We start from the raw sequence: 16,187 nt of genomic DNA, 5'->3' as shown, positions 1-16,187 counted from the left end.
GAGGCCGAGGCGGGTGGATCGTTTGAGCTCAGGAGTTCGAGACCAGCCTGAGCAAAAGCAAGACCCCGTCTCTACTAAAAATAGAAAGAAATTATCTGGCCAACTAAAATATATATAGAAAAAATTAGCTGGGCATGGTGGTGCATGCCTGTAGTCCCAGCTACTGGGGAGGCTGAGGCAGTAGGATCGCTTAACCCCAGGAGTTTGAGGTTGCTGTGAGCTAGGCAGATGCCATGGCACTCACTCTAGCCCGGGCAACAAAGCGAGACTCTGTCTCAAAAAAAAGAGGCTGGGGCAGGAGGATCTCTTGAGTCTAGAAGTTCAAGGTTGCACTGAGCTATCATCATGCCACTGCACTCCAGCCAGGGCAACAGAGCTAAGACCCTGTCTCTAAAAAATTTCAGAGAAAATTCATAGTTGGTGAGCTTGAGAAATTATTTGGGCAATAGTACAATAGAGCTAGGTAGTGAGGTGAAGAATCTTACATATTCAGAAAATAGATTAAAATAGACATCTTAAACTTTTTAATTAAAATTTTACAAATTTCCATTTCTATTACTTACTCCCCAGAACCCTTACAAAAAGCACCAAAATTTAAAAAATATGGTTATAGAGTCCATTTTTGCAGACATTGATAACAGGATACTGCTCCTCTATTTGACGCTTCATACAATGTTCCAATGCCTTTTAATTTTATGACTTGTGGTTGTCGACTATTAATTCTTGGGTCTTACTGAAGTCCCAAAATGAAAGTAACTCTGATTCTTGTAATGGAATCATCTAGAGATGATTGTTTAACCCACTCTGCACGGATAAGGAACAAATTCCCAAATGTACCCACCGTATTACTCAAATATCATTCCTAACACAAAAAGGTTAAATATACTGTTCAAGGCTCATGAGTTCAGAGTAAAATACCCCAAACTGGCTTTAGCAGCCCCTTTCCTCCTACTATATGGATTTTTGCTCGGAGCCCCAGGTATACTTGATCTTAACTTAATCCCTTCCAAGGCTATTCAGTCCAAATTCCAGTCTACCTCTTTTTCTACCCTGCAATTCCTTCTTTTTTCTAATGCCAGATTCAAAGTTCTCAAGTTGAGATAAAGATAGACAAAATAAGACCACATATACTAGAACAGGGAAAAATGAATTCATCATTGCAGAGAATCTGAATCTAGATATGCATTTCCACTCAGCACTTAACTCAGATTTAATACTGAGTAAATGTTAGAACATGCTGGTATATCAAGTAACTTTCATGTTGTATTTCTCCTATAAAATGTTTCTCATTACTCCTTTGATTCTCCCAGTCTACTGGGCACATTATAAATGTCTTTAAAATGTTCATTGAGTAGAATGACTAATTTAATTACTACTAACCAGGAACCCTACTTTATTTCAACTCTAGATGTTGAAAATATTTCTAATTCAGTGGTAAATGTTACTGATTTTTTTTTCCTTTTATTATCTCAGTTACTCTAGACAATTAGCAATGATGAAGTAATATGAAGTGTAAATCAGAAAATAGACAACCTGAATCCAAGTCCTACCTCTGCAACTTACTGTGTTCTCGGGCAAATTACTTGACTTCTTTGGGCCTCAGTTTCATTTGTAAAATGGGGATAACATAAAACTACCTCACATGATTATTTTAAGGATCAAATTATATACTATATAAAGTGCTCTGTTATCAGGTAGATTATATAGGAAGACTTTCCAAATCTTTTTAGAGCTCAATCCAATCCCTAGAAGATTCTTTTAGGGGGAAGAATAAACTACTGATAAAAGGTTTTTATTTATCTATTTTTTTTTGGAGACAGAGTCTTGCTCTATTGCCCAGGGTAGAGTGCTGTGACGTCAGCCTAGTTCACAGCAACCTCAAACTCCTGGGCTCAAGCGATCCTCCTGCCTCAGTCAGGACTACAGGCACACACCACCATACCCAGCTAATTTTTTCTATTTTTAGTAAAGATGGGGTCTCACTCTTGCTCAGGCTGGTCTCAAACTCCTGAGCTCAAGCAATCTTCACGCCTTGGCCTTCCAGAGTGCTAGGATTACAGGTATGAGTCACTGTGCCCACCCTGGCTTGTCTTTTATATATTCTGAGGCCGAGGCGAGATGATCAGGAGTTCAAGACCAGCCTGAGCAACAGTGAGACCCCGTCTCTACTAAAAATAGAAAAATTAGCTGGGTGTCATGGCATACGCCTGTAGTCCCAGCTACTCAAGAGGATGGATTGAGCCCAGGCGTTCGAAGGTGCTGTGAGCTAGGCTGATGGCATGGCAGTCTACTCAGGGCAACAGAGTAAAACTGTCTCTAAAAAAAAACAAAATAAAAAAATAGGTTGAAGGCTGGGCGCGGTGGCTCACACCTGTAATCCTAGCACTCTGGGAGGCCGAGGCGGCAGGATGGTTTGAGCTCAGGAGTTCGAGACCAGCCTGAGCAAGAGTCAGACCCCGTCTCTACTAAAAATAGAAAGAAATTATATGGACATCTAAAAATATATATAGAAAAAATTAGCCGGGCATGGTGGTGCATGCCTGTAATCCCAGCTACTCGGGAGGCTGAGGCAGGAGGATTGCTTGAGCCCAGGAGTTTGAGGTTGCTATTAGCTAGGTTGACGCCACGGCACTCTAGCCCGGGCAACAGAGTAAGACTCTGTCTCCAAAAAAAAAAAAAAATAGGTTGAGAACCACTATTATGTATCTCATAGATCAATCTAAGAGCAGTAATTATATCCATTGGCCTAGGCAAAGAATTTATGAAGAATACCCCAAAGGCAATCACAGCAACAACAAAAATAAATGGGATCTGATTAAATTAAAAAGCTTCTGCACAGCCAAAGAAATTGTCACAAGAGCAAACAGACAACTGATAGAATGGAAAAAAATTTTCACATGCTACACATCCAATAAAGGGCTGATAACTAGAATCTATTTAGAACTCAGAAAAATCAGCAAGAAAAAATCAAATGACCCTATCAAAAAGTGGGTAAAGGACATGAATAGAAACTTTTCAAAAGAAGACAGAAGAATGGCCAACAAACATGAAAAAATGCTCAACATCTCCAATCATCAGAGAAATGCAAATCAAAACCACAGTCAGACATCACTTATCTCCAGTGAGAATGGCCTTTATCAAAAACTCCCAAAACAATAAATGCTGGCATGGATGCAGAGAGATAGGAACACTCATACACTGCTGGTGGGACTGACTGCAGGCTGGTGCAACCTCTGTGGAAAGCAATGGAGATACCTTAAACAGATAAAAGTAGACATACCATTTGATCCAGGAATCCCATTATTGGGCATCTACCCAAAAGAACAAAAGACATTCTATGAAAAAGACATCTGCACTCGAATGCTTATAGCAGCACAATTCACAATTGCAAACATGTGGAAACAACCCAAGTGCCCATCAATACATGAGTGGATTAATAAAATGTGGTATATGTATACCATGGAGTACTATTCAGCTATAAGAAACAATGGTGGGCCGGGCGCAGTGGCTCACGCCTGTAACCCTAGCACTCTGGGAGGCCGAGGCAGGCGGATCGTTTGAGCTCAGGAGTTCGAGACCAGCCTGAGGAAGAACAAGACCCCGTCTCTACTAAAAAAAATAGAAAGAAATGATCCGGACAACTAAAAATATATAGAAAAAATTAGCTGGGCATGGTGGCGCATGCCTGCAGTCCCAGCTATTCGGGAGGCTGAGGCAGGAGAATTGCTTGAGCCCAGGAGTTTGAGGTTGCTGTGAGCTAGGCTGACGCCACTGCACTCTAGCCCGGGCAACAGAGTGAGACTCTGTCTCAAAAAAAAAAAAAAAAAAAAGAAACAATGGTGATATAGCACCTCTTGTATTTTCCCGGATAGAGATGGAACCCATTCTACTAAGCGAAGTATCCCAAGAATGGAAAAATAAGCACCACATGTACTCACCATCAAACTGGTTTCACTGATCATCACCTAAGAGCACATCTAGGAATAACATTAATTGGGTGTCAGGCAGATGTGAGGGGTGCGGACGGGATGGGTGTATACATATATAATGAGTGCTATGCGCACCATCTAGGGGATGGACACGCTTGAAGCTCTGATTGGGGGTGAGGGGCAAGGGCAATATACATAACCTAAACTTTTATACCCCCATAATATGCTGAAATAAAAAAAATAGGTTGAGAACCACTACTATATATCTCACAGATCAATCTAAGAGCAGTAATTATATCCTATTTGATAATTAGTTGCTAAATAAAATAAGGTATTCCTTCCACAGAAATGAAGGCTCATAAGCTTTATGGCTGTTGCAATTCTTGCTGCAACCCTGGAATAAAAGCAGGAGTTTGAACTTAATTGTCCTGTGAAAAATACTGCTTATCAGTAGACAAATTACTCTTTTCTATTAATAAGTTAACCTACCTTTCTACTTTATCAGTAGAAAAGGTTAACAACTCCTTACCCAACAGCCAAGACTCAACTGCAACAACCTGGCCTACACAGCCGATACAAAACTTTCTTTTTTAATAGCCTTTTGCAGTGTCTAAATTTCTTTGCAATAATTAAAAGCTATACACATTTTTCATCTGTTTTAGCACCTAAGTTACCAAAATACAAAATGGCCAATGTAGTTACCCTCTTACCAAAGTCCTGCTTTCAGTACCTCAAAATAAAATTCATTTCAAGCTGTCAATGGAGACAGCACTATCCATCTAAAAGGGACAAAGTGATCCTTTTCCTAGTGAGTCTATGAAAATCAAATAAGCATTTGCCATCAGCTATCAGAGACAATGGCAGGACTTAAGGCACAATGTTCTAAAACCAAAACTGACATGACTTTTAAAAGTAAGTTATAAAATCTATGCTTCCCACAGAAAGAAAAAGGTAAAATTTGAAGTTCATATTTAAGATCCTAAAATCACACTCACAGGCAAAAGGCCAAAATTAGACAAAAATCACAGAATGTCTATTCACATTTCAAATCAAGACAAAACATATTCAAGACTGTTCACTTTCAGCTTCTTGAATATTTACTGCTTAAAGTATCCATTTTATCCATAGAAATTTGATCAGAAAATCCTTTAAAATGTTTTTAAAGTTAACTTCCAATGTTCCTGCTATGCAGACTCAATTTTTCATCTGATTATTTTAGGAAAAGACTAACCTCATTCATAAGCTACATCTAAACCTAAAAGGGGAAATACGTTTCTTCCCAGACCCTTAAAAAAAAATTAACCAAAAGGTTGATGAAAAAACACTGCTGCCACGTCTTTCCCCCTCCCCCACTCACGTAGTGGCTGTTTCATCCCTTCGGAGTGCATTCCAGGGGAAAAGTCCAAGAACCACAGCTCTCGGAGAAACCAGAAACAGTTAAGTGGAACTGTCTGAAACTGGCAAGTCCCTTTGGCCTTTTAGATCAATTCCTAAAAGGGGATCTAGCTGCTTCTTCAACCCTTTCTTAAAGAAAACAGCGCAAAATTCCGAGTCTTGTCCACTCTATCCGGAATGCATTAAGATGTTAGCGTCTAAAAACTGGATTTATATTTCATACATTGGATTATTTAGGAAAAACAGTCTCGTACCATCAGCCCCCCTCCGCCTTGAAACATACATCGGGGGCCAGACCTGTAATCCTAACTCAAAATTCTCAACCATGGAATTTGTTTGACTGATGTGGACTTTTAAAAGCTGCAAAAGACAGAGAGAGCGAGGAGCCTTTAAACATTTTTGCGTGGAAGAAGGAAGGAAGAAGCCCCGCTTCCCCGACAACTAGGTAACCTGACAGCCAACTTCCTCCGCGCGAACAGCCCGAAACTCGGCGCTCCAGGCTACGTCTAGCTGCTGAGGAAGCACCGCCGCGTTCAACAGCTGAGTTCAGCCAGAACTTTCTGGGTAGATCCACTTCCCCGACCCACGACTTTTCCATAGGGCAAAGATGCCTGGAGTGTGCCAGCTTGAGCTCTAAGCCTTAAAGCCCACTCTCCGTTGCCGCACGCTAACCATCTGCGGCTGTGGCAGCCAAAAAAACCACGCCCCGCCCTGGCGTTCCCCTCGGCTTCGTGGGAGGACCAGGTGCGAGGGGAGCTTGGAAAAATCAACAGGGTGATTCCTCCCCGGGAAGGAAAATTCAAGAAAGTTCTGGTCCCTGGGGCGGGGACGGAGGCTGCCTCAGCCCCAAAGGTCGGAGGCGCAGCGGGGGCGGAGGTGGGAAGGGGAGCACGGAGGGGACCGGCAGCCCGGCCGCCGGAGCCCGGAGTCGCGTGGCGCCCGCGAGGGGCCGAGTCTCCGGAGCGAAAGGTACCAAGGCTGCTGTGGTGAACTGGAGAACCCCCGCCCCCGGCCATCCCGCCAGGGCGGGGAGGTCCGCATCGCCGCAGCCGTCCGAGACAGACCACAGCTGCCCAAGGGCCTCGACTTCAGCCTCCAAGGTCGAGGGAGCGTCTCACCTGTAAAGTGGGACGGGAGGGTGGCGCGCTCTTCTGTCCCGTGTCGCCTACTCTCGGGCCGACTACCTACTCCCTCCCCTCAGCCCGCTGGCGGCGCGACTGGGCAGCAGAGGGAGCCAGTTAGCCCTTTTATAACCTCTAGGCCGCGACGGCAGCGCCGCGGAGGTGGCGACTGCAGCCCTCGCTACGTGAGCTCGATCACACCAGCGCCCCAGCGACTGCGCAGGCGCCAAGTCCCGGCCTCCCTCCGGCCCCCATCGTGGCCCGCCCGTGGAGTCTGAGGCCGAGAGGAGGGGCTCGGGCCGGCAGCCCAGGGGTGGGCAAGCGGGCTTGGGATGTAACGCGCCTGCGCAGGGTTCTCGCCCCGCCAGCGTTACCGTGGTTACCACCCGGATTTTTTTTTTTTTTTTCTTTTTTTTTCCCGTTCGTTCGCCGCCACCAGGTCTTGTTGAGTTTCGCTCCTTAATTTCAGGGTCAGCGTCTGTCCTGAGCAACGGAGCCACCAGCAATGAAATGGGTTAAAAATGAGACGAGGAACATGAGAGTGTAAAAAATAAAACATGCGAGTGTAGAAAATAAAGCAGAATTTTCTTGCGGGGGGAAAATAATACAGTGCATTCAGTCTTTGTATCTCAGTAGTCTTGGCCCTAAAAGGCTTTTTGCTTTGTTAACCTCCCTCTCACACCACTACAGTCATTTTATACTAATCTCACTCTATCTCTCACCTTTATACTTTATCGTTATATAATAGACTGGAGAGCTCCAGAGTCAGATTATCTGGTTTCAGATCCTGGTTCAGTCCTGTATAACATGGGGCATCAACAGCCTCTCTCAGGTTACTCACCTATAAAATAGAAATAACAGTACTACCCATCTTGTAGGATTATTGTGAGAATAAAATGAGATAATATATATAACGCACTTAACACATACCTCGAACACAGAAAGGACTTAGTAAATATTAAATACTGCCGTAGCATTGAATAATTTATATAAAGCACCCAACGTTGTGTTTGGTCTTAATCTAAGATTTGCCTCAAGTATACAGTATTCCCAAAAGAGGAAAGCATTACTATTAGGGTGCAGACAATGAAGGAAATAATTTTTCCCTTGTCAGTGAAAGGGAAAAATGACTTCCCTAAGAATTGTTATTTGTTAAAAATTGTTGTTTCTGAAGTTTTCCATGTGGGGTAAAAAAATGCAGCAATAATTAACATTTGACTCTTATCTAGGAGGTGAATTTGTTTATACAGCTACAGAAAGAGTCAGAGAGGGGGTACTTTGGGAGCCCCAGGCAACTAAAAAGTAAATACAGTCATGTCTAAGTCAGTGGTCCACAAGGTCAAAATTTCGTACTAAGACTTATTTGCCTTTTTCACTCTAATAACAATCCAGTGGGGTTTTCAGAAACCACATGTCCTGTGGCATCGCAACAGATTGAATGCAGAAGCAGATATAAAAATCTTCTCTTAGCCCAGACACCAAAGAGATTTGCAGAAATGTAAAATAATACCACTCTTCTCACTAAAATTTTTTTTTTGCTTTGGAAAATAGATATTTTTATTAAAAAATATTTATGTTAATATATAACAGATTTTATTGTTGTTTTTAAGGAATTAATAAATATTTCACGTTTTTGTTTTAATTCCTAATACAGTAAATGTTGATGGACATGATCCACATGAAAGCTTTCTGGAGTCCTCAATACTTTTTAGGAGTGTGAAGTGGTCATAAGACCAAAGAGTTTGAGAACCACTAGTCTAAATAAAGAGCGGGGAGCCCTTTGACGTAAGAGGCAACGGTATCTTCTTGTTAGAAAATCTTTGCTTCACATGGAGCGGTAATCAACATATCCACTGGCCCTGGGTAGAGCTGACTCTGAAAATTGACAATTTACTTGGTAATTAAAATGGCTCTAGACTCTGAGGCAGATTTACTGTGTAGCCAAAGAGGTTTCAGCTCCAGAGGCTCTCATTTGCACTAGCCCTTTCCAAGTCCCTGGAAGAGGCCCTAGCCATTTGTTCACACAGTGATATGCTTTGGTAAAATGCACAAAAGTAAAGTGTTTTAACTGAAGTCTTTAGTCCTTAGTGACTTCCTTCCTCCATGTTTCCCTTCTCTAGTGATGTTGGAGTGGCTAGCAGACATTTCTGAAATTTAGCTAAAGGGAAGTTGAGTTAGGGATACATTTGGTTTGAGTTTACTGGGATATATTTTTGTAACCCACAGTCACTTCCATGTGTAGTTAAAATATCGCCAGCTGTCCCAGTGGCTTCCAAGTATACTTCTATCGCCCATTGTGCTGACCCACCCAGCACTGTAAAACAAAGAAAGGTGCAGGGCCAGACCTCTTATAGTTATTTGAATGTGTCCAATGTTCTGGCATCAAAAAATATGTGAAGAGTGGAAGCAGGGTTGAAATTTAGGGAACCTAAAGCTAATCTATGGGAAATTTTTCCAATTATTGTTTGTGTAAAAATTTTTTTTCTAGAGACAGGGTCTCCTTGTGTTGCCCAGGCTGTTCTGCAGCTCCTGGCCTCAAGCAATCCTCCTGCCTCAGCATCTCAAGTTGCTGGGATTATAGGTGTGGGCCACTGTGCCCAGCACTGTTGTGTAAAATTTTAATTAAAGATTTAGTGTTTTTCAATACCTAGCCAAAAATTATTTTAAATTTTCTCTCAGAATTTAATGAGGGCATCCACAACAAACTAAAGCATGTCATCAAAGAAAACTGATATGTCCTGAATTCTTTTAAGTCATATATTAAATGACCTATAGGAAATTTTCTCAAATTTGACAATCCTAAAAAGTGATATAACATTATCAACAAGGAATTGTGAAGCTTAATCAATCACATTTTATGCTATGTGAATTAGAAGAGAAAGAAAGTAGAGTCTAGATTAGTAATCCAAGATTCATTGAATAAATATTTATGGAACACCTACCTACTGTGTCCAAGACACTACCTACTGGGCTGTGGAAGATCAAACTCTGCTTTTAAGGAGTTTACAATCTTTACTGGAAAGAACTAAAACCTATACTGTGGCAATGGGAATTTATTTATGCAATAAATATTTGCTTGCCTGCATGAGCCAGAGTATGCTAAGTGCTGGGTAGATGATTCCTGCTGTTATAGAACTTGGAGTCCTTGGAAGAAAACCTACAACTTACGAAAAAAAAAAAAAAATCTACACACACACACACACACACACACACACACACACACTTTTTGACAAGTGAAAATAAGGAAAATGTGCTATGGGGAAGAATAACAGAAGGACATGGTTTAGACTGGTAACACAAGGAGAGTGTCACCAAAGAAGGAACATGTAGTCTATGGCCATACCACCCTGAACACATCTGATCTTGGAAGCTAAGCAGGGTTGGGCCTGGTTAGTCCTTGGAAGGGAGAAGTAACATTTAAACTGAGACCTAAGTTAGCCAGAGGAAGTGTGTGAATAAGAGCATTCTAAAGAGAGAGAATAGTCCTGTATATGTGAGGACTGCATAGCAAAAAACAAACAAAAGTTGGTACATTTGAGGAGCTAAAAGAAATTTAGTGTGGCTGCAGTGCAGTAAGCAAGAGGAGATTGGAAAGATGTGTAAAGGCTAGATCCCGCAGGGCCTGTTAAGTACTGTAACAAATCCAGTGGGAAGGCATTGAAGTGTTTTAAGCAGTGGAATAACATTATGTTACTTACCTATAACAAAGCAAAAACACAATGTAAGAGGAGGGCTTTTCCTGTGGATGACATGTCACTGGACATGGGGATGGGCCTTGAGAGTAAAAGTGATAGGGACTTCCTCCTTGCTTATGAGTAGGGACATGAAAGTCAAGAGATGAAGGATTCTAGAATGTAACTGAAACTGGAAATGATTCTAGTCATGAGCATCCTGGCATTGTGGCATTGGGACAAATGGCTGCACTGAGGTAGCCAGACCACCCACATCATGTGGCTTCAAATAGGGGTGCTCGCTGTGGTAGGCAGAATAAAGGTCCCTCAAAGATTTCCACATCCTAATGCCTAGAACCTGTGAATATGTTACTTCATATGGCAAAAGAACTTTGCAGATGTAATTTAAACTGGTGGAATAGGCCGGGCGCACTGGCTCACACCTGTAATCCCAGCACCTTGGGATGCCAAGGCAGAAGGATCGCTTGAGCCCAAGAGTTCGACACCAGCCTGAGCAAGAAAGTGAGACCTCAATGCCAGGTGTGATGGTGTGCACCTGTGGTCTAGGTTACTCAAGAGGCTGAGGGAGGAGGATAGCTTGAGCCCAGGAGTTTGAGGTTGCAGTGAGCTGTGATCATACCACTGCACTCTAGCCTAGGAAAAAGACCAAGAGCCTGTCACAACAACAACAACAAAAACAAACGAACAAAAACCAACAACAACAACAACAACAAAATAACATAAAAAGAGTCAAATAAAAATGCTAGGGGAAAATCCTATGCTATTCAAGATATCAAAATACGAGTGATGGACTCATTGGTGTACTCAACACAGCTGAGAAAAGGTCAAATCATCCAAACCAATATACAACAGAGAAAAAAAGAGTCAAAAACAAACATCCAAGCATCCAAAAGCTGTGGAACAATACCAAATAATCCTACATATGATCATTCGAAGAAATGGGGCTTTAGAAGTATTTGAAGAGATAATGACAGAATATTCCAAAAATAATGAAAGACATCAAACAACAGGTCCAAGAAACTCACTTTACTCATGCCCTCCTCACTCAAACATGCCTAATTCACATCAGTAATGTGACGGTCTTTCTTTCCATCATGATTTAGAAATGGGCACTTATCCCAGGTCACAAACAATAAATTCGTGGAATTCCTTTAACCTCAGGAATTGTTTGGTTAGGGGCTCAGAAAGGGGGATTATAACCTAAATTGGTCCAAATAGAGGGAAGATCAATACTTTTGTTTCACTGCTGAGGGCAGACATGTGATCTGGATAGGAATAGCGAACTCAGTAGCTCTAAAATCTTCTGGAAGCCATTTTTCTACCACGATGGAAGCCAACTTGAGGACAAAGCCAATATGAATGGAATAGGTCAGAGCTCAGAGGAAGTGAGCAAAACCCTAATCCAGCGGTACCTGAAGCCTGAACTAAAGTTAGACATTTTAGTTATATAACTTAATAAATTCCCTTATTGTTTAAGCATATTAAATTTCAGTTTTTTCAAATCACAGTTGCAAGAAAATAAACTAACCTTACCTAATGTAGAACTCTAGCACTAAGTATTAAGTACTTAGTATTAAGATCCATTTTAGAGAAAGTGCAAACTCAGCTCTCAACTGTTCTGTTTTGAATCAAATTTATAATTCCTAAAGAAGATGTACCTGTTTTCCAAAGGGAAAACAATGGTGTCAGGAGAATACTACCTTACCAAGCAACTGTTGTAATAAGGAAGCCTATTTAAATTATTCACTTGTTTATTCATTCAACAAATATTTGTTGAGCACCTACAATGTGCCAGGCATTGTATCAGGTATTGGAAATATATTGGTGAATAAGGTATATTTATTTATTAATTTTGGCTTGTGAAAACTAATGAATAGCATGACATGTGTAACAGACTCCATTTGCTCCTTTTCCATTTTCTGGTATCTTTTCTTGTTTATTGTACATTACCCTTTGAATATAAATAGTTCGAGTCCTGTATAGTAAATATTTTCAAGTTCTATAATTTGCAAGGGAATATCCAACAGCTATTCTATCAAGCACAGAAAATGTTTGCAAATTTAAGAAATATTTTACTGAAAACAATAAGTTTTATTTCAGAAGAATGCTTCTGTGTATAAGCAAACAGAATCTGACTTGGCTATCTGAAAGATTTGTAGAGCTTGGCTGGTCCATGCATTCTTCCATCCAAATGAACTTGTCAAGAGCTCAAAAAAACCAGGCAAGACAGCCAGAAATTGCAGCTTTATTTGGTGAAGCAAGACTCAGAGTTTAGAACCTGGAGTTCATTCAGTCACAGAATTGTAGTATCTAGTAGGAAGAATAATAACTTTTTATTTGGAAGGAGCACTGATGGAAACTGAACCCAAGTTTTAGTCCACCATTAACAGTGTATTAGGGTGTTCCTGAATGAATTGCTTTAACTTTAATGCCAAAATTTCTTCATTAACCAAATGGCCATAATACTATTTGTCCTACCAACCACACAAAAACATCATAAAAATCAATTGCTATAGTTATTTTGAAAGTTCTTGGAAAAGTATGAAGTATTATAGTGAAAAGAGTAATCATCATTGGATGCTACATGGCATAGAATTGTGTGGGGTTTTATTTTGTTGTTTTTAAATAACAGAGTCAAAATTGATGAGCTTTATACCTGTTTCAATGACTTTGAAAAAAATTATGAAATGGAAATAATTAGAACTTAATGGGGACAAGGGGTAAAGAGAAAAGTCAGTTCTCAAGTCAATCCAGAAATGAAATAACACTGCTTCATATCCTATACCAATTTAAGGAACATTTTTCACAGAACTATTGTGAGTGGTAAATTGATTGCATTAATAGTCTCAATTCTTCCCCACTTTCTGAATCCATGCCTATGTAGTAAAAAATTTAACCTTGCCTCAAAAGAGGTCTAGCCTTTGTCCTTAGTACTCGGGAGCTAATCTCATGCCCAATAGGAGTATCTTTGTTTGTTTGAGGGCCTTGGGTCACACTGGATAGTCTAACAATGTAATTTAGGATGGGGGCTGACCACATTGGAAAGACCAACAATGTGATTTAGGGTGGAGGTTTTGAGTTATGGAGCCCCAATGAAAACTCTGGACACAGAGGCGTGGGTGAGTTTCCCTGTGTGCACTGTCACACAGCAATGCTGGGGAAATAATGCATCCTGACTCCATGCAGAGAGAACAATGGAAGTTCCACACGTAGCGGTGAAGCTTCCCCAGGCTCTGCCGTATGTGATTCTTCCCTTGGGTGACTTTAATCTGTATCATTTCCCTATAATAAACAATAACCATGAGTTTAGTAGCTTTCAGTGAGTTCTGTGAGTCCTTCTATTGAAACTGAGGGTGGTTTTGGGAATCCCTCAAACTTGCAGTTAGTATCAGAAGTGAGGGTGCTCTCTTCAGGGGACTGTTTCCTCTAACTTTGTAGTTGGCCCAAACCCCTTACAACACCTTTTGCCATATAATCTTGTAATACCTTTCCATTGTAACTCTAGGTCTAATCATATGGTATGCTTTGGCTGCGATGCAAACAGAGACTTGCATATTTTCACTTGTGCCTTTGCCTTTTGTCACACCATTAAACCAATATGCCCATGCTAGTCTGCTTGCAACATGTAGAGTAGAGCCAACTCACCCCAGCTGTCCCAGCCAAGACAATTTTCGATTATCCAATGGTATACTCACTCTTAGACATGTAAAGGAGTGTGACCAGGATTAGCAAAATCACTAGCCAACCATCCCAGGTAAGTGATTAATAAACACTTGTTGAATGCCTCTGTGATTTTGTGGATTTTTTATGAAGCATTATTGTTACAACAGATGACTGATAACAGATACCTCCTAAGCTACTACTATAATGTAGGAATAGAGTACGGATAATGTAAATCAGGGAAATCTCCAAATTCTTTTCATTCAACATTGAAAACTTAATGATCATATATTTGGATAATCCTTGCATTATAAAATATTAGAGACTTGGAGATGTCTTAAACTGAGGCCCAGAAAAGTGAAACATTAATTAATCACCAGATTAGGTAACAGAAAAATTATATCTGCTTTGGAAATATAACCACACACAGTGTATACGTTGTCTAATACTCAGAACCCATCTGGACATTGGGATAAAGATTAAATTATACAAGACACTACAGAAGTGTAAGTTAGCTATGGTTTTAATCCATTATTGAAATACTTTTGCCAGAGCTTTTAGCTAATAATGAAACCAACAATTTTATAACTTTTTCAGTTTCTGCCAACTTTCTGATGGAATTCTGGTAATTCCAATAAAATAGCCTGCAGGCAGTCATAAAGGAACCAAACAAACAAGAAAAGTCTATGTAGGGAGAGGAAAAGCAAATAGAAGAAGAGGTCAATTAACAGGAAATAGAAACCTTTGCTCGGTCTAGTGCTTGCGTTGTACTAATAAAATCATGTGTTCAAATTAATTCTGACGTTGTTGTGCCTTGATTGTTTTTTTTTTTTTTTATTTTGTCTTCCAGCTGAGTATGGCCTCTAGTCTTAGTTCTATTCACTGCTGTGTGTTCAGCATTACTACATGTTTGGAAGATAGAGAGGAGGGAAACCTATTGTACGTTGCTTTTAAATAGAAGCATAAAGATCTGCCAGTGTTTATGGAGTCATTGGCTTTGAAAATGGACAGGTCTCTTTGCCAGTGGCTTATTATTTGAGCCCCTTCCACTCCTATTTGCTAAGATATATTTCTTGTCCTACATGAAGTAAGACAATATTCAACTACAAGCCTGCTTACAGAAGGAACTTCTAATTTCTCTTCAAGTTTGCTAATGTATGCACATCCTAATGTCCATTCTGGTAATTGGTCAAAGGCTGAATAAATGGGCTGTTGACTCACATGCTTGCATGCTCATGAACACACACACACCCCATCACATGTAATATGCATAACTAGCTTTTTGATGGTAGAGACTGTTAAGTTATTCACCATTGTATTCCCAATACTAGCATAATGACTGGCACATAATAGGTTTACAATAAATATCTGTTTAATAAATTAATACACACATGTATTTCAATATACTATTACCTCACTTCTACCACAAAAGGGATATGCTGGGATTAAATGACTTGAGACAAATTTTGTGCCCTTAAAAGTGTGTACAGTGTTAATTTATTACATGACTGAATAAATCTCATTGCTTTGAAGTTAAGCATGTCTGAGGAAAGACAATTTTTACCTCATGACTTATAAAAACAATGAGGCTTATAGTTGTTTATGCCATATTTGCTGTATTTACTAATCATGCACATGCACTATCATTTTTTTTTTTTTTTTGAGACAGAGTCTCGCTCTGTTGCCTGGGCTAGAGTGCTGTGGCCTTAGCCTAGCTCACAGCAACCTCAAAGTCCTGGGCTCAAGCGATCATCCTGCCTCAGCCTCTCAAGTAGCTGGGACTACAGGCACGTGCCACTATGCCCAGCTGATTTTTTACTATTTTTAGTAGAGATGGGGTCTTGCTCTCACTCAGGCAGGTCTCGAACTCCTGACCTCAAGCAATTTTCCTGCCTCTGCCTCCCAAAGTGCTAGGATTAGAGGCATGAGCCACTGTGCCCAGCCTAATCATGCACTATAATTTTTTAATATAATTAATGAATTAGTTGAGCATTTTTAATAGCTTTATTGAGATATAATTGAAATAATGTACAATTTACCCATTTAAAGTGTGCCATTTGATGATCTTTGGTAGGTTCACAGAATTGAACAACCATCAACACAGCCAATTTTATCACTCTGATAAAAGCCCCCCAAAAACAAAACCCTGTTCCCATTAGCAGTCACTCCTCATTCATTATCTTCGAACACTGCCCTCAGCCCCCACATATAGGCAGCCACTAATTTACTTTCTGTCTCTACAGATTTGCCTATTCTGAACATTTCATATAAATACAATATGTGATCTTTTGTGAGTGAATTATTCAATTAGCATAATGTTTTCAATATGGATGAAACATTTCTCTTCATTGACAAATAAAATGCCACTGTATGGATAGATACACCAAATT

At 40.3% G+C, this 16,187-nt stretch overlaps 1 protein-coding gene across 4 annotated transcripts in view; it reads right to left on the bottom strand.

Moving 5' to 3' along the window:
• Positions 1-6,766, bottom strand: part of P4HA1 (prolyl 4-hydroxylase subunit alpha 1) — a 74,804-nt gene extending 68,038 nt beyond the window's left edge. For 2 of the 4 annotated variants that reach the window (XM_045569183.1, XM_045569184.1), the window contains exon 1: positions 6,443-6,556. The gene's annotated coding sequence lies outside the window, so the exon portion shown is untranslated. Of the gene's footprint in view, positions 1-6,442 lie in introns of all 4 variants that reach the window. The other 2 variants (XM_045569182.1, XM_045569181.1) reach the window with 2 other exon arrangements.
• Positions 6,767-16,187: the final 9,421 nt, after the last annotated feature.

This window comes from Lemur catta, chromosome 14 (assembly GCF_020740605.2).
Source record: "Lemur catta isolate mLemCat1 chromosome 14, mLemCat1.pri, whole genome shotgun sequence".
Taxonomy (NCBI): Eukaryota; Metazoa; Chordata; class Mammalia; order Primates; family Lemuridae; genus Lemur; species Lemur catta.
Note: the sequence above shows the minus strand (reverse complement) of the source record. Positions and strands in the feature narration are given on the sequence as shown.